The sequence below is a fragment of the Carica papaya genome, chromosome 4 (assembly GCF_054855325.1).
Source record: "Carica papaya isolate Zhongbai chromosome 4, ASM5485532v1, whole genome shotgun sequence".
NCBI classification, from domain to species: domain Eukaryota; kingdom Viridiplantae; phylum Streptophyta; class Magnoliopsida; order Brassicales; family Caricaceae; genus Carica; species Carica papaya.
The window spans coordinates 9,441,422-9,450,618 of record NC_142312.1 but is presented as its reverse complement, the minus strand read 5'-3'; the positions used below and the strand labels follow the sequence as shown (position 1 = coordinate 9,450,618).

General features: G+C 39.4%; 1 non-coding gene across 1 annotated transcript; it reads left to right on the top strand.

The window, feature by feature from the left end:
* Positions 1-1,024: 1,024 nt before the first annotated feature.
* TRNAT-UGU (transfer RNA threonine (anticodon UGU)) lies at positions 1,025-1,096 on the top strand. Its single transcript has one exon. It is a non-coding gene; the product is annotated as a tRNA-Thr (tRNA).
* The last annotated feature ends 8,101 nt before the right edge of the window (positions 1,097-9,197 follow it).

Sequence of the window (9,197 nt, the reverse complement as noted above, 5' to 3'; positions counted from 1 at the left end):
AGCAGAATATAAATGTTTTATGTATATTTGCCAATTTCTTTTACACACAAGAGACAAAACTGATTTTGTAACATTACCTTACTATTGAATTAAAACTTGTTGATTATTTGCTAATTATTTTTTACTAGGAATGTAGTGAACTCATAGTAATTGAGTTTAAATTTTTTTACCAACAAAATGGATATTCAGTTTAGCATGTTCAGGGAATGGTGAATTAGATACGAAGTGATGTAAGTGGTATTTGCATTGTTACATTAGAGCACAGGTATAGTTTTCAAACTCATATTAGCAACTGTAGAAGCAATTGAATATGTTGTTTCCTAGTTAGTTGAATGTCACAATGTGAGATGTTGGAGCTTTAGAAAAGTGCAGTGTCCAAAAGTCTGGATACCAACCAAGTGGCATCATAATAGCTAACAAGTATTTATGGTAAAATATAACTAAAGCATACGCCATGGCATATGATGATAATTTCTTTTAACCATTTAAAAGATGATCCACGCTTGCCAGCATAGTTAGTGAGAAAGAAGGGCTTTTAATTGAATAAATGTACTAGCGGACTAAATCTCTTTGAAAACTAATTTTGAAATTGACTATGCGAAGAGATTGGTTTGCAATTTCAAGTTCAAGGGTTCTAAATGTTTTTGTTTTTTTTTTTTTGAATATTTTGCATATGAAAAATCCTTGGGATGAGTGACCTTGATACTCAAAAAATAGTTCAAAGCACCAAAATTATTAATGTTAAAGATTTACTTAATACAAAAATTTAAAAAACTTTAATGTCTTTTCAATTTTATTAATTTTTCATAAAGTTATTGATACTTTTTTTTTTGTTTAAAAGATGATATTTTTATTAAATTTTTTAATAATATTTTAAATTTAAATTATTAAACAAATTTAAAACATATTAACTCTTTTATGATTGTAACTTATTGGAAAATTTTAATTAACATAAATCACTTTTTAGGAAATCTCTAATCAATAGATATATAAATTTTATGTGCGTTCGATACTCAACGTAGTAGCCCTTATAGCTCAGTGGTAGAGCGTCAGTCTTGTAAACTGAAGGTCCGCAGTTCGATCCTGCGTGAGGGCATTTTTTTATGTTATTTTCAGAGAAAAAGATGATCGTTTTCATTTTTTTTCTTTAAAGGTGATAATAATTAGTATTAATGCAACTACTTTATCACCATTATTATATAAATTTAAACTTTAAATTAATTTCTACCACCAAGAGCAAAAATAGGTGTAGAAAAGGAAACAAATAAATCCCTCAATTAGAATTCAATTTTCATATTCGAAAGCATAAGCATATAAATAATTATTTGAACGTATAATTACTATTTTACAATAATTTAATGTTAGCCACATGTAAAAAATAAACTTTTTTCTTCTAAGCCAATATAATATATAATTAATTTAAACAACATAAGAGTTGAAACTAACTCTCCAAAATTAAAGAGAATAAAGATTTTATTAAATTAAATCTTGTTGATTAGAGATGCACATAATGGTTGAAAACTAAAAAATATTATTTTCACGATGGTACTACGTAAGAATCTTAACTTTTATCATACGATGTAGCGCCCGGACCGAGAAAAAAAAAAAGCCACGTCGGCAGCCACGTCGGCAGCCACGTCGGCAGCCACGTCAGCAGGCCCTGTCAGCAGTCCCGGCCAACCGGGGCCTGCCACGTGGCAAGACCACGTCGCTCCGGAACGGGCCACGTTGGCGATCCGCGTGGACGCGATCGGAAGGCCCAGATCAATCGCGCGATCGGACGGCCTAGATACAATCGCACGGACGGCCCAGATTCAATCAAAAACGAACGGCTCAGATTAAAACAAAATGGACGGCTGAGATCAAAAGGCAACGGGTTATAAATAGAACCCCCACACCAGACTACAAACCCTAGCCGCCTGCCGCTCGCCGGAAAAGACGAACCAGAGGCCGACCGCCGCCACCCGCCGCCGCACCGGGGAAATTTCCGACCGCTGATCGAGGTAAATTTCATACTCCCGACTCATTTTTCCACGCTGATTCCTCCTGTGGCCAAATCGAAGCCAAAATCCCGGCCAAACGGCCGGAATACGCGGCCGAAGACCAGCGGCGCCGCCGCGCCCCCTCTCGGTTTTTGCCTCCGACGAGGCCCTTCCCGGCCTCCGTTTGATGCAATTTTTATATCACCGTGATCACCATTCTTTTCTCTACAGGTTGACCGGAGCCGAATCACCAAACCACGAACCTCGCCGGAGAGCCGCCGCACCCGAGAGCGCCGCCGCCGGTAAGCTCCGTTTCTCCGTGATTTTTTGGCCCCCCCGAGGGCCCTAGGGTTGTTTTCTCGCAGGGACCGATGCGAGTGTGGCCGAATTCGGCCGGAAACGGCCGAAAACAGCCAACCCGAGGCGAATCGCCGCCGCAAGCGGCGGCGCCGTCGCCGGAGCACGGCGGAGCCGTCGTGCCGGAGTTGCGATATTGGCCAAAAAGGGGCCCTGAGCCTAATTTGAGATTTTTTGGAACACGTGCAGGTACCGTTAGTGTGTTTCAGTTCCCCGGGAAAAATTCAGAGAAAATTAGGGACGGTCTGTAGGCGCACTGTGAATCGTATTCGGATCCCGAAAACAAGTAAGGACCCCTCACCCTATTTCCTATCACGGTATTAAAGTTCAAAATGATAAAACGGTATCTCTTGAATTAACGCATGTGTGAAATTGTTTAAGGTTGCTAATGGAGCCCGAGTCTAGTGTGATTGATGATTTACTGTTATTTGGCCTGTTTTACAGCTTTAAATGCATTATGAGGTTTGATGTGTTCATTTTATAGTTTCGAGTGCATATATTACGTTTTTATTAATTATGGGTTGAAAGACTGAAGAACTGATATTGTATGTTGTCTGTTGGCATGAATTACGATTTGCTTGTTTAAATATGAATTGATGATGCTTATTGAGGAAAAGGAAAATGAAAGATTGTGTAGACTGATAACTGTATGATGGGGTCAGCCTGACTAGATATCCTAGGAGATGGTGGACGGACCGGGTCCGTAGGGAACCCTACCGAGATTGTGGTCTCACATGCCGGACGGGATATGGAGATCTTATGATTTTGGCGCCCATACCGGACGGGGTATGGGGACGGCCCTGGAAACTGATTATGAATGTTAAAGGTTAACGGGTAGCGGGACCCCTATGGACCCCCATGGATACTAGTAGGCTGATAAATGAGAAAATGATATGTGGTATAATGATTGAATTACAAAAGGCGTGATAAGTGCTATGTTTTACAGCTTATATTATTCCATGATTGTGATAATGTTATTGTTTTCTTATATTGTTTCATGAATTCCACCGAGGTAAGTGGATGGTAAAGGTTTTATCATGAATAAAAGGATTTGTTGTAAATCATGCTCCATTGGTCTTTTGTGTTTTTCTACCCATATTTACCTCCGTGACGGTGAGATATCGTGATGTTCTTACTGGGCTAGTGTAGCTCACTCCTTATTTAACCATTTCAGATCAGGAAGACATGGTTCCCGAGCCCGTTCCGCAGGATGACGACGAAGGGGATGCCTAGAGATTCTGTAGTCATACTCATAGTTTTATGTTCGAGTTTCTCTTTTAGTTAGTTTAATCTTTTATATTTTAAGTACGTTTTTGGTTTTCGTGTAAGGGATGTTAACTGAAATTTTGATCTCGCTTCCGCATTTTATGTGTTTAAATACTCATTTCATTTTCACATTTCCGGAGTCGTTACATACGATGCTCTCTAAAAGAAAAAAAAAGTTATAGTTAACAAATTTTAAGTAATTTTTGAATTTCTTCGAATAGTTTAAGTCTATTAAAACTTATAAACTTTGTCTTTAAGATTTCTCTCAATTTTAATAATTTTTATTTTTAAATAGTAATGAAAATAGAAAAAAAAAAAAACACCTCTTAACAAGGAATAGATTATATAACGGCTCCGGAATTTTAAAATTAAATATGTGTATTAAAAATGTCAAATGCGGAAGCGCAATAAAAATTTTGATTAAGATCCCTTACACTAAAACCAAAAATGTGCTCAAAGTATAAAAGAACAAACTAACTAAAAGAGAAACTCGAAAATAAAAGCTATAAATATAACTACGGAGTCTTCAGACGTCCCCTTCGCCGTCTTCCTGCGGAACGGGCTCGGAAACAATGTCTTCCTGATCTGAAATGATTAAATAAGGAATGAGCTACAACAGCCCAGTAAAGACATCATACTATCTCACCGTCACGGAGGTAAAGGTGGGTAGAAAACACAAAAAAACCAATGGAGCATAATTTACAACAAATTCTTTTATCAATAATAAAATCCTTTACTATCCACTTACCTCGGTGAAATTCATAAAACAACATACGAAAGCAATAACATTATCATCATCATGAAATCATATGAACTGTATAACATAATATTTATCACGCCTTTTGCAATTCAATCATTACACAACATACTTTTCCTCATTTACCAGCCTACTAGTATCCATATGGATCTATAGGGGTCCCGCTACCCGTGAACCCTTAACACTTGTAATCAGATTCCAGGGCCGTCCCCATACCCCGTCCGGTATGGGCGCCAAAACTATAAACCTCAATACCCCGTCTGGTATGAGGGTGAAACGGGCCGTCCCCATACCCCGTCCGGTATGGGCGCCAAAACACATAAGGTCTCCATACCCCGTCCGGTATGGGCGCCAAAACACATAAGGTCTCCATACCCCGTCCGGTATGAGATACCACAATCCCGGTAGGGTTTCCTACGGACCCAGTCCGTCCACCATCTCCCAGGATATCTAGTCAAGCTGACTACATTATACAATTATCAATTTACATAACATTTCATTCCCCTTTTCCTCAGTCAGCATCATCAATTCACACACACAAAAGCAAACCAGTAATTTATGCCAAACAAGACAACATACAACATCGGGTTCTCAGTCATTCAACCCATAATCAATAAAACAGTGATATATGCACAAGAAACTATGAAATGAAAAAATCAGACCTCATACTGCATTTAAAACTGTAAAATAGGCCAAACAACAGCTGACCGACAAACACACCAGACTCGGGCTCCATTAGCGACCTTAAACAATTTCATACATCTATTGATTCATGAAATACCATTTTATCATTTATTGAACTTTAATACCATGATAGGAAATAGGGTGAGGGGTCCTTACTTATTTCGGGGTCTGAATACGGCTCTACAGTGCGCCTACAGGCTGTCCCTAATTTTTCCTGAATTTTTTCTGGGGAACTGAAACGCACTACTGGTACCTGCACGTGTCCCAAAAATTCCAAATTAGACCCAGGGCCCCTTTCGGCCAATATCGCAATTCTGGCACGGCGGCTCCGTCGTGCTCCGGCGACGGCGCCGCCGCTTGCGGCTGCGATTCGCCTCGGGTTGGCCGTTTTTGGTCGTTTCCGGCTGAATTCGGCCACACTTGCATCGGTCCCTACGATAAAACAACCCTAGGGCTCTCGGGGGGCCAAAAAATTACGAAAATTTGAAGCTTACCGGCGGCGGTGCTCTCGGGTGTGGCGGCTCTCCGGCGAGGTTCGTGTTTTGGTGATTTGGCTCTGATCAACCTGTAAAGAAAAGAATGGTGATCGCGGTGATATAAAAATTGTATCAAACGGAGGCCGGGAAGGGCCTCATCGGAGGCAAAAACTGAGGAGGGGCGCGGCGGCGCCGCTGGGTTTCGGCCGTGTTTTCTGGCCGTTTGGCCAGGATTTTGGCTCCGATTTGGCCACAGGGAAACTCAGCATTGAAAAACGAGCCGGGGTATGAAATTTACCTCGATCGGCGGTCGAAAAACTCCCTGGTGCGGCGGCGGGTGGCGGCGGTCGGCTCCTCCGGCGTCTGGTTCGTCTTCTCCGGCGAGGGCAGGCGGCTAGGGTTTTTGTGGTCAGGTGTGGGGGTTTTATTTATACCCTTTTGCCTTTTAATCACAGCCGTCCATCTTGATTAAATCTGGACCGTTCGTACTTGATTGAATCTGGGCCGTCCGTGCGCGTGCATCTGAGCCGTCCATGCGCGTGCATCTGGGCCATCCGTGCGCGTGCTTGATCTGGGCCATCCGTGCGCGCGGGGATGCATCTGGACCGTCCGATCGCGCGCACGTGGATCGCCCACGTGGCCCGTTCTCGGGTCGACGTGGTCTTGCCACGCGGCAGGTCCTGGTTGGCCAGGGCTGCTGACTGGGCCGCTGACGTGGCTGCTGACGTGGCGCTGACGTGGCACAATTTTTCTAAATTGCATTTTGACCCCCGGTTTCCGATTTTCTTTTCAAAAATACCTCCAGAATCCAAATTTTCACCCCTTTTTCCCAAAATCAATTTCAATTAAATCCAAATAATATTTTTAGCCAATTTTATCATTACTATTATTATATTTTTATTAAATTAAATAAAATAAATTGAAAAATCAAAATAATAAAAATAAAAATTATAAAATTAGTGGGTGTTACAGATTAGCATTAGAATTATTAATATTAACATATACAATTTTTAAAGATTCATACTTTAAAAATATAATTTTTTTATAGAAATATAAATATCACTAATATATTAAAGGACAAATAATAATCAAATATCATGATCTAACGAATCAAACTTCTAAATAAATAAATAAATATATTAGTTATTTTTCTTTTATTCCGAAGGTGCTAAGTAACTCATGAAAAAACATAAAATTTAAGCAGATCTTGGATACACAAAAAAGTGACATCTAACCATGAGATGCTATAAATCCTTAAATTTTGTAAAATAGCTCTCCAACTATTTTTAAATAGAATATGTAATTTATTAGACGTATAAACTTTATAAATAAGCATATCCAAATATGCATTAATTATAATATTTATTTAAACAATACAAATCATATGCACATATAATGTTTAGTACTTTGATGAACACCCACAAAAAAAATAATAAATAAAAATTTGTGTGTAATTAAATAATTAATAAATATAATTTTTTATTTTTTATTTTTTTTTATTTTATTTTATTTGGGTTAAAAATGAAGTAAAAATTGAATAAGGATGAACCTAGAAACAATTTTGGGAAAAATGAATAAAAATTTGGATTCTAGGGATACTTTGAAAGAAAAATTAGAAATTAGGGATCAAAATACAATTTGGAGAAGTTCTGCCACGTGGGATGCCCGGTCAGCAACCCCGACGAACCAGGACGCACCACGTGACAACGGGCGCTGATGCAGTGCCACGCGGGAAGCTATACGAGCGATCCGCTTGCCCACAATTGAACGGCCCAGGTCCGTTCTCGCGTGCACAGACGGTCTGGATGCGCTCCCTCCCAAACCCGATCGAACGGTCAAATTTAAATGCGATCGAACGGTTCAGATCAAAAGCGGACAGATATAAATAATTTTCATCCGCACCAAACCCTAACCCTAGTCACCATACCCCTTCACCGGAGAAGACGACCCAGCCGCCGAAGAGTAGACCGTCACCGCACCGGAACCCTTTTTGACTGCTAAAAAATGTAAAAACTTTTTTTTTTTGCACGAAATTCAATTTTAATCTCACCCATGGCCAAATCGAAGTAAAAGACCAGCCAATTGACTGAAAAACACCAGCGGCACCGCCGCAGAGAATTTCACAAAACGCCTCCGATGATGTCCTTCCCGATTCCCATTCTGTGTAATTTTTTTACCATTGTGATCACCGTATCCCTCTCTACAGGTTGACTGGAGCAAAACACCCAACCGCAACGTGTGCCAGAAGAGCCGCCGCACCAGAGAGCCCCACCACTGGTGAGTTTCAATTTTTTTGGCTAACCGATGCTCTTTAACGTGTTTTCTTGCAGGGATCGATGCAAAATCGGCCGAAAACAGCCGATTTAAGGTAGCAAGCGGCGCCGCTGTCGCCGGAGCACAGCGGAGCTGCCGTGCTAGAATTCTGAAATTGGCCGAGTGGGCCCTAAGACTGATTTTGGGTTTGTTTGGAATATTTGTATGTACTATTAGCACGTTTCGATTCTTAGAAAAAAAATTCAAGAAACTCAGGGACCGCCTGTAGACGCAGTAAACAACTTAGCTTTTCGAGCGACAAATCGAATAAAGATCTCTCACCCTATTCCCTATCATAGAATTGAAGTTTAAATAAATAATAATTTGGCATTTGTGCAAATTAAATAAATGAGCATAATTAATTACGGATTACTAATGGAGCCCGAACTAGAAATTGTTCTTTGTTAATTTCTATTAATTTATTTTATAGTCTAAAAGTATGATGGTATCTAGTTTATCAATTTTATGGTTTGAATACGTGAATTGAAGCCTTACGTGACTACTATTTGATTGGAAAATTGAGATATGATTGCATTCGCTAATACATGTTTGTTTGTTTATGTGATCATAGTTGATTTGAAAAATGGAGACTAAAGAAAAACGGAAAAGTTGTGTGATTAAATAAACAGATAAAATGGTAGTCTTACTAGATATCCTGAGAGATTATGGACGGACCGGGTACATAGGGAACTCTACCGTGAACGTTGTCTCATACCGGACGAGGTATTGAGACTTGATAATTTGGCGCTCATACCGGATGGGGTATAGGGACGACCCGCTTCACCCTCATACCAAACAGGGTATTGAAGTTTAATAATTTAGTACTCATACCGGACGGGGTATGGAGACGACCCGTAATTAAGATTGTTAAAGAAAATGGGTTACTTGTAGCGGGGACATCCCTATGAACTCCCATGAATACTAGTAGGTTGGTGAAAAAGTGACAGTTATTGTTTGATTATTTGACGATGTGTATAGATTTATGATATGTGCTATGTTAGTGATCTTACATGAAATTATGATTTGTATGATATTATTGTATGCATATGTTATTTTCATAAATTCAACTGTGGTAAGTGAACCGTAAATGATTTTATGATTGATAAATGGATTTGCTAAATTTAGTACTTCATTAGTTGTTTTTGTTTTTATATCCACATTTATTTCTGTATCGGTGATATAGTGTAATATCTTTACTGGGGTAGTGTAGTTCATTCCTTATTTAACCATTTCAGATCAAGAGGACTAGGTTTTAGAGCTTGATCTGTAAGAAGATTGCGAGTAGATGCTAGATATTTTTTCTTTTCCGTTTATTTCCTTATTTCTTGTGTTTCTTTCAAAAAAGTGAATTTTTTAATACTG